The sequence below is a fragment of the Camellia sinensis genome, chromosome 13 (genome assembly GCF_055761805.1).
Source record: "Camellia sinensis isolate YWXY chromosome 13, ASM5576180v1, whole genome shotgun sequence".
In the NCBI taxonomy this organism is placed as follows: domain Eukaryota; kingdom Viridiplantae; phylum Streptophyta; class Magnoliopsida; order Ericales; family Theaceae; genus Camellia; species Camellia sinensis.
This window is the reverse complement of record NC_138973.1, coordinates 15666969-15676981: the sequence shown is the minus strand read 5'-3', so window position 1 is coordinate 15676981 and position 10013 is coordinate 15666969. Positions and strand designations below refer to the sequence as shown.

Sequence of the window (10013 nt, the reverse complement as noted above, 5' to 3'; positions counted from 1 at the left end):
AAAAATTATTTGCCCTGCGTCTAATTTTGTAAAACAATATGTGTCACATCTTAAATTTGGGTATGATCGGCAGTGGTCGACAGAGTCTTGGCACAAGACACACGTAAACCTAATCACGAATTTATAATCATATTGGACAACTAAATAATAATTTAATAAAAAATAATCAAAACTCAATGCAGTGACATGTCATAATTATAAACAATAAAATCAACCGTAATCAAAACTATTCAAACTTACGTAATATAAACAGTCCACATATCAAAATAATTCTAAATGAATCCCAATAAAAATAAAAAAAATAAATATGCACAAACTCGACATAATACTCTAAAATAAATAAATGTCCTAGAAGCCCATGCAATCGAGTCCCCGCTATGTTATGAGTCCACTCTAAGTCCTTCTAACACTTGAAAATGGTAAATAACTAAGTTTGAAAACAGAGATCAATTTCAAAATAAAGCATATATCACAAAAACTAGATTGGCATGCAGTTTGGTAAAGAGAATCTGTTTAAAAAAGAAGGTTCCACAGTTCAATAGTTAAAATATCCATATCTCTCAAGAACATGATAAATGACATTTTACACTTAAAACAGATTACAACATGAACACCAATAATTTTCTGGGTACCAAGAAATAACAAGTAATATCACTACAAAAAATTCACTTTTTTGCGACGGTAAAATACAGTCACCAATGCCCAAAAAGCCGTCTCAAAAGCTTTTTTGCGACGGTAAATAACTTTTAGCGACGGTAATAGGGGGGTCGCAAAAAAAGGGGTAGCTAAAGGTCTTTAGCGACGGTAAGACGCCGTCGCAAAATATTGGCGACGGCAAAAATGCCTTTTAGCGACGGCAAAATACTGTCGCAATTAATGTGTAAAAATCTGAAGTTTTTGAGACGGCACTAAAATACCGTCGCTAATATGGTTATTTGCGACGGAAAAATACCGTCGCGAAAGGGTTTATTTGAGACGGTAAAAATACCGTCGCTAAAATGGTTATTTGCGACGGGTTTAATACCGTCGTTAATACTGTTATTTGCGACAGAAAAATGTGCCATCTCTAAAATATTATTTGCGACGGTGAAAATACCGTCGCTAAAGGCCTTTTGTTAATATTGCCAACATCATTGGCGACGGCTACGCTACCGTCGCAAAAACCGGGTTCTAACAAAACTGCTGCAATAAAATTATTAAAAATATGCAAATTACCTGTATTAAATAAAAATCGCTAAAAAAAATCGATAATTATATAATAATATAAAAATTCCTGTATGTAAATAAAATTTCATCCATAATTAAAGTACTCTTCCATTCATAACAACACATCATCAAAATTATCCAACCACATAATTTTGCATAATACATGCATAATGCTGTTCACAAATCTAAATAACGTAAATCAAAAATAAAAGTTTTCTTCATAATTCTTCCGTGGGTTAAAAAAACAAAAGTTCGTCGCAATCTTCACACGGCTACATTCCACAAGAAGCAAACTGCTACTCAAGAAATATCTAAAAATAAAAAATAAAATAATTAATGACAATATAATTATGTGTTAATATTTTAATTACAAAAAAACATAAAAAAATTAATTACTATATAATTACAAAGATAGTTAAGTAAATAATTTTGGCTAGATAGAAATCCGACCTTAACTCTCAAACCGGAAACCCGATTCGAGTCTCGTCTTCTCCCATATGTCTCTCGTGCCTAGGCGGTCGTGTGTGCCAAGTTTCGTGCCAATCCGACCCCGTTTGGTGATTTTGGGGCGTCAACACCTCGAATTTAAGTTTCTTAAGGAACTAGTTTGCCTAAACCGAAATATGGCTCTAACTCCCAAACCGGGAACCCGATTCGAGTCCCGTTTTCTCCCACAAGTCTCTCGTGCCTAGGCGGTCGTGTGTGCCAAGTTTCGTATCAATCCGACCCCGTTTGGTGATTTTGGGCCGTCAACACCTCAAATTCAAGTTTCTTAAGGAACTACTTTGCCTAAACCGAAATATGGCTCTAACTCCCAAACTGGGAACCCGATTCGAGTCCCGTCTTCTACCACAAGTCTCTTGTGCCTAGGCAGTCGTGTGTGCCAAGTTTCGTATCAATCCGACCCCATTTGGTGATTTTGGGCCGTTAACACCTCGAATTCAAGTTTGTTAAGGAACTAGTTTGCCTAAACCGAAATATGGCTCTAACTCGCAAACCAGGAACCCGATTCGAGTCCCGTCTTCTCCCACAAGTCTCTCGTGCCTAGGCGGTCGTGTGTGCCAAGTTTCGTATCAATCCGACCCCGTTTGGTGATTTTGGGCCGTCAACACCTCGAATTCAAGTTTCTTAAGGAACTAGTTTGCCTAAACCGAAATATGGCTCTAACTCCCAAACCCGGAACCCGATTCGGGTCCCGTCTTCTCCCACAAGTTTCTCGTGCCGAGGCAGTCGTGTGTGCCAAGTTTCGTGCCAATCCGACCCCGTTTGGTGATTTTGGGGCGTCAACACTCGAATTTAAGTTTTTTAAGGAACTAGTTTGCCTAAACCGAAATACGGCTCTAACTCCCAAACCGGGAACCTGATTGGAGTTCCGTCTTCTCCCACAAGTCTCTCGTGCCTAGGCGGTCGTGTATGCCAAGTTCCGTGCTAAACCGACCCTTTTTGGTGATTTTGGGACGTTAACACTTCAAATTCAAGTTTCTTAAAGAACTAGTTTGCCTAGAGTGAAATCCGTCTCTAACTCCTGATCCGGGAACCCGATTGGAGTCTCGTCTTCTCCCACAAGTCTCTTGTGCCTAGGCAGTCGTGTGTGCCAAGTTTCGTGCCAATCCGACCCCGTTGGGTGATTTTGTGACGTCAACACCTCGAATTTAAGTTTCTTAAGGAACTAGTTTGTCTAAACTGAAATACGGCTCTAACTCCCAAATCGGGAACCCAATTGGAGTTCCGTCTTCTCCCACAAGTCTGTCGTGCCTAGGCGGTCGTGTGTGCCAAGTTTCGTGCTAAACCGACCCCTTTTGGTGATTTTGAGGCGTTAACACCTCGAATTCAAGTTTCTTAAAGAACTAGTTTGCCTAGAGTGAAATTCGTCTCTAACTCCTAATCCGGGAACCCGATTGGAGTCCCGTCTTCTCCCACAAGTCTCTCGTGCCTAGGCGGTCATGTGTGCCAAGTTTCGTGCCAATCCGACCCCGTTTGGTGATTTTGGGGCGTCAACACCTCGAATTTAAGTTTCTTAAGGAACTAGTTTGCTTAAACCGAAATACGGCTCTAACTCCCAAACCGGGAACCTGATTGGAGTTCCGTCTTCTCCCACAAGTCTCTCGTGCCTAGGCGGTCGTGTGTGCCAAGTTCCGTGCTAAACCGACCCCTTTTGGTGATTTTGGGATGTTAACACTTCGAATTCAAGTTTCTTAAAGAACTAGTTTGCCTAGAGTGAAATCCGTCTCTAACTCCTGATCCGGGAACCCGATCGGAGTCCCGTCTTCTCCTACAAGTCTCTTGTGCCTAGGCGGTCGTGTGTGCCAAGTTTCGTGTCAATCCGACCCCGTTGGGTGATTTTGGGACGTCAACACCTCGAATTTAAGTTTCTTAAGGAACTAGTTTGCCTAAACCGAAATAAGGCTCTAACTCCCAAACCGGGAACCCGATTGGAGTTCCGTCTTCTCTCACAAGTCTGTCGTGCCTAGGCGGTCGTGTGTGCCAAGTTTCGTGCTAAACCGACCCCTTTTGGTGATTTTGAGGCGTTAACACCTCGAATTCAAGTTTCTTAAAGAACTAGTTTGCCTAGAGTGAAATCCGTCTCTAACTGCTGATCCGGGAACCCGATTGGAGTCCCGTCTTCTCCCACAAGTCTCTTGTGCCTAGGCGGTCGTGTGTGCCAAGTTTCGTGTCAATCCGACCCCGTTGGGTGATTTTGGGACGTCAACACCTCGAATTTAAGTTTCTTAAGGAACTAGTTTGCCTAAATCGAAATATGGCTCTAACTCCCAAACTGGGAATCCGATTGGAGTTCCGTCTTCTCCCACAAGTCTCTCGTGCCTAGGCGGTCGTGTGTGGCAAGTTTCGTGCCAATCCAACCCCGTTTGGTGATTTTGGGGCATTAACACCTCGAATTTAAGTTTCTTAAGGAACTAGTTTGCCTAACCGAAATACGGCTCTAACTCCCAAATCGGGAACCGGATTAGAGTTCCGTCTTCTCCCACAAGTCTCTCGTGCCTAGGCGGTCGTGTGTGCTAAGTTCCGTGCTAAACCGACCCCTTTTTGTGATTTTGGGACGTTAGCACTTCGTATTCAAGTTTCTTAAAGAACTAGTTTGCCTAGAGTGAAATCCGTCTCTAACTCCTAATTCGGGAACCCAATTGGAGTCCCGTCTTCTCCCACAAGTCTTTCGTGCCTAGGTGGTCGTGTGTGCCAAGTTTCGTGCCAATCCGACCCCTTTTGGTGATTTTGGGGCGTTAACACCTCGAATTCAAGTTTTTTAAAGAAATAGTTTGCCTAGAGTGAAATCCATCTCTAACTCCTAATCCGGGAACCCAATTTGAGTCCCATCTTCTCCCACAACTCTATTAGCTTAGAATGCAAAGAATGCAAATATACATTTTAGCTTAGAATGTAAAGTTACATTTTATACCTGATCTTCTGGTGGTGGTGTATATGGATTCTCGTCTTCTGCAGATTCCCTAAATGCCTAGTGGCCACTCGATGCATCAGGAGCCTATGATAGTCAATGCATAATGTGTTAATCATATTCGAATTTTATACATAATGTTGTGTGATAATTTAACTATCAAACAATTTAATTTACATCGAACCTGTCTGTTAGGATCCACACTTGCCCCCTGTGACACAAAGGCCATCATCTCAGCTCTCAGCTGCTGTAAATGTGTAGAGAACTCTGCTCTCATTTCCTCCCTCAGCTCCTACCTCAACTCATCCCTTAGCTCCGCACGAATCTGCTGGGTGATCTGAACAATAGTCGATGGCTCGGGTGCTGACTGTGATGGCCCTGCACCATCTTTATACACTGCTCTCCGAGGCACATTTCTCCCGTATGTGCGACAATATCCATGATTGTCATGACCTATCAACTTATGGAAAATGGCATTCCTAGCCTCCAAAGTCCGACAATCCTCAGGTAGCATAGAGAGTTGGCCATTAAACTCATCCTGTATTGAATAAGAAATACAAGTATATGCCAAATTAAGATGGTTAACACAAAAAATAAAAAATAAACTTTAAATACAATCAAAGGTGTTTGGAAACTACCAAGGTCTGGATAACCTCTAGGTCATCTGCTCTACGTGTCATAAGCCAAACATTCATCTTATCAGTAGACTCCCCCTTATTGGTCATCTACATTTTTTTAGAAATATGAAAATTAGAATCCAAATAATTTGTAAATATACAATGTTTATTTATATACAAAAATAAAACAGTAAGATATAAACCTCATGCCGTATCTAAGCGAAAGTAGTACGCCCTGTGGTATGAGCTATGCCGTGAGCTCGCCGATTTTTAGCGTTCCTAGTTGCAATTTTCTATAATAGGTTCAACAAATGTAAGTATATAAATATGATTTGTATGTTTACATATCATACATATAACTTATTTGTATACCTCAGCATCGGAAGTACGCCAATACTCCACAAGTTCTTCCTACTGGCTTGGCACAATGTGCAAAGGAACATCATCCTTCAGATTAGGATCTTCACTTCTAGGCTTGAAATACTTACACTTAATCTTATTCTTGTGATCCTTCCATATGCTGTTACAGTTTTTCATGCAGATTGGCTTGTACTCCTCTGGACATATATTCAAATTGTCCTATAAAACACAATTTCAAGGTTTAAATAATAATAACACAATTTTGGAATTTAAATTTTTGGACAAAAATATACTTTTACCTTCACATCCTTCCAGATAGCATCAAGAGTATCATCAGGCACAATGTTCCAGTCAAGAAAAGTAGGAGGAACAATGTTACCATTTCGCACAATAATGCCAAGTTGAGTAGTTAACTTAGACACGTTATCCCCTATTGGACAGTAATTTTCATCAAATTGTATGTCCAATTTGGTACCGGTGCCCCACTCCCTAATGCCCTTGGCACATCCTCTACCACGCCTACTCGAGGTTGATGAAGAACTAACATGACCTGTGAAATACAATAAGAATAAACAATATGAAATGATAATAAACAAATGCAAATTTAAATAATGTCAATACAAATCAATTTCTTATACCTGAGTGAGGCTGTGAAGAAGTCGAAGGATCTGAAAAATACAATAAAAATAAACAAGTTATATGTAATGAGAACAAATAAATATATATTTAAATAATTTTCATACAAATCAAAGCAAATTTATATACCTGCGGATGGCTCATAAGCCGATGACTCTAGTCGGGATGATAGTTGCTGCGGTGCCACTGATGGTGGACGCACCGATGGTAGGCCTAGAGGCTGAGTAGATGATAGCTGGTGTGGTGCCACTGATGGGGGTCGATGCAGTGGCACTAATGGCCCCTCTGATGGTGCTCGCTGTGATGCCTCCTCTAATGGTGGTGCCACTGATGGTGGACGCACCAATGGTAGGCGTGGTGGCTGAGTAGATGATAGCTGCTGTGGTGCCACTAATGGTGGTCGATGCGGTGGCACTAATGGTGCTCGCTGTGATGCCTCCTCTAATGGTGGCACTAATGGCCCTTCTGATGGTGGTCGATGAGATGCCTTCTCTGATGGTGGTGCCGCTGATGTCCTCTTACGTACCACATCGGACATCATGCGCCGGGGATGATTAGGTGTCCTCTTCCTTCCCATAATAATCTGCAAGCAATATAACATTAATTAGAAACATAGATAATGGTTTGTCATCAACTATAATATGACATTAATTGACCTAATACAATTACAAAGACAAAGTAAATTAAGAAACTGATGATTAACTACAACCTTGGCCTTAAGTGAATTACTGATGTTGATTAAATATCAACCTATTTGAACATCAACTGTTTCTCCTTCTACGGCTTCTCTCACCCAACCAACTTCTTCATCACGAAGCATTATATTTTCTTCCAATTGTTGGCTCATAAATGGCTCAATTTGTGGATCAGTCGAACTCATTTCAAATAAACCTCTTTGAGACATCTTCACCGCCACTTGCCAGTCTGGTTGTAACGGGTCTGCAACATACCAAACTTGCTCTGCTTGGGATGCCAAGATGAAAGGTTCATTAGTAATTCGATCATCTCGATACAACAAATGATTGAAGTTGACTAACGTGAAATTGAAGACATCTTGTATCTTCCTGTGAATGTTGTCAATCCAATCACACTTAAACAACACATGCTTCTTCTCATTGGAATATCGAATCTCAACAATATCTGTCAATTGTCCATAATAGTACACAGACCCCACACGAGGATTCTTGTCTTTCCGACTAGCATAACTTATGGTATCTGCCTTCAAAGCTACACCACAATTTTGTGTGGCTTGACGGTCATCCATGGCCTTTACTCGATACCGAAACCCATTCATTATATACCTGTTGAACCTCCTTGCCAGGTTATGAGGACCAGTTGCCAATACAGTAATCTCTTTAGAAAATGTGACATCACTAGTCCTTCGCAAAGTTTGAACCTATTTTAAATAATAAAAATTGTAAAATTTAAAATATAGTTCGACTTAGGTAAATAGAATCTGTAGATTTAAATACATACATGTTCCTTGAACCAAATGTGAAAAGTTTCAAAATGTTCATGCCGAAGCTAATGATCGTCAACACGAGGCATTTTGACCTTATGTTCTTCAAGGTGTTTGCTGTGTAAATTGAAATTTTATCAAAAAACAAAATTTGGTTCAAAATTCAATGAAACATAATAAAATATTGAGTGAGTGACATAGCTTACTTTATGAATGGTTGAACCGCGGCTGTATTGAATAAGACATACCGATGAGTTTGTACCCAAGAAGTGTTATCAAGATAAAAGCTTGTGATTTCACCAACAGCACGACCCAAATTATAATCACCACTGTAGTTCCTCGTGGGTCGATTAGATTTAGTTTCCACATCATTGAGATATTATGCACAAAAATTCATGCATTCTTCCATAAGATATCTTTTAGCAATTGAACCTTCTGGACGAGCTCTATTACGCACATATTGCTTCAAAGTAAGAAGATACCTCTCAATTGGATACATCCATCGAAACTGAATCGCTCTACCCAATAATGCTTCGTCAACTAGATGTATAGGCAAGTGCTCTATTATATCAAAAAAAGTAGGAGGAAATATTTTCTCTAGATGACAAAGTGTTACGGCAATACGATCTTGAATATATTCCAAATTTGTCGCACGATTGACTTTGGAACACAATTGTCTAAAGAAATTGCTCAATTCAATCAAATGTTCAATTACATTCTTCGGTAACGATCTTCGAATGGCCAATGGAATTAGTTGTTGCATCAGAATATGACTATCGTGGCTCTTAAGACCCCCAATACTTCTATCATGTAAGCGCACATGATGCGATATATTGGATGAATACCCGTCGGGAACTCTAACCTCCTTCAATACTTTCAAGAACAAATCTTTCTCATCCTTGGTCATCGTGAATTGTGTCGGTGGTAAATAAGCTTTATTCGACCCTCTTAACTGTAAATGTAGGGGTTTTCTAATATTCATTTCTTGTAAATCACGCCGAGCATTAACACCATTCTTCGATTTTCCTGCAACCCCTAATATTGTCCACAACACATTATCACAAACATTCTTCTCTATATGCATCACATCGAGGTTGTGTCTAATTAGATTGTGCTCCCAATATGGCAGTTCATAGAAGATACTCTTTTTCTTCCAGCTATGGGTGCGATGTCCAGCTTTCTCCTTCTCTACTTGTCTTCTATGCCTCTCCTTAAGGTCATCCCTCTTGTATTGGGTTAAAATACCCTTAGATTCTAATTGTAGCAGTATCTCAGTTCTAGACAACAATTTTGGTTTGAATATGACTTCCCGACTACCATCAAATGATACTTTATCCTTTCGGAATTTATGGCCATTAGGTAAAAATATGCGATGACCCAAGTATGATTGTTTCCTACTATGCTTCAACCAACACGATGTAGTTTCTCTATTGCAAAAGAGTATCCATAGCTGGAAGAAAAAGAAGGAGAAAGCTGGACATCGCACCCATAGCTGGAAGAAAAAGAGTATCTTCTATGAACTGCCATATTGGGAGCACAATCTAATTAGACACAACCTCGATGTGATGCATATAGAGAAGAATGTTTGTGATAATGTGTTGTGGACAATATTAGGGGTTTCAGGAAAATCGAAGAATGGTGTTAATGCTCGGCGTGATTTACAAGAAATGAATATTAGAAAACCCCTACATTTACAGTTAAGAGGGTCGAATAAAGCTTATTTACCACCGGCACAATTCACGATGACCAAGGATGAGAAAGATTTGTTCTTGAAAGTATTGAAAGAGGTTAGAGTTCCCGACGGGTATTCATCCAATATATCGCATCATGTGCGCTTACATGATAGAAGTATTGGGGGTCTTAAGAGCCACGATAGTCATATTCTGATGCAACAACTAATTCCATTGGCCATTCGAAGATCGTTACCGAAGAATGTAATTGAACATTTGATTGAATTGAGCAATTTCTTTAGACAATTGTGTTCCAAAGTCAATCGTGCGACAAATTTGGAATATATTCAAGATCGTATTGCCGTAACACTTTGTCATCTAGAGAAAATATTTCCTCCTACTTTTTTTGATATAATAGAGCACTTGCCTATACATCTAGTTGACGAAGCATTATTGGGTGGAGCGATTCAGTTTCGATGGATGTATCCAATTGAGAGGTATCTTCTTACTTTGAAGCAATATGTGCATAATAGAGCTCGTCCAGAAGGTTCAATTGCTAAAAGATATCTTATGGAATAATGCATGAATTTTTGTGCATAATATCTCAATGATGTGGAAACAAGTATGATGACCCAAGTATGATTGTTTCCTAC

General features: G+C 39.8%; 1 long non-coding RNA gene across 1 annotated transcript; it reads right to left on the bottom strand.

The window, feature by feature from the left end:
* Positions 1 to 4990: 4990 nt before the first annotated feature.
* On the bottom strand, positions 4991 to 5908 carry LOC145805816 (uncharacterized). Its single transcript, XR_014347965.1, has 3 exons — positions 5608 to 5908; positions 5439 to 5528; positions 4991 to 5343 (listed from the first exon to the last, which is right to left on the bottom strand). It is a non-coding gene; the product is annotated as an uncharacterized LOC145805816 (long non-coding RNA).
* Positions 5909 to 10013: the final 4105 nt, after the last annotated feature.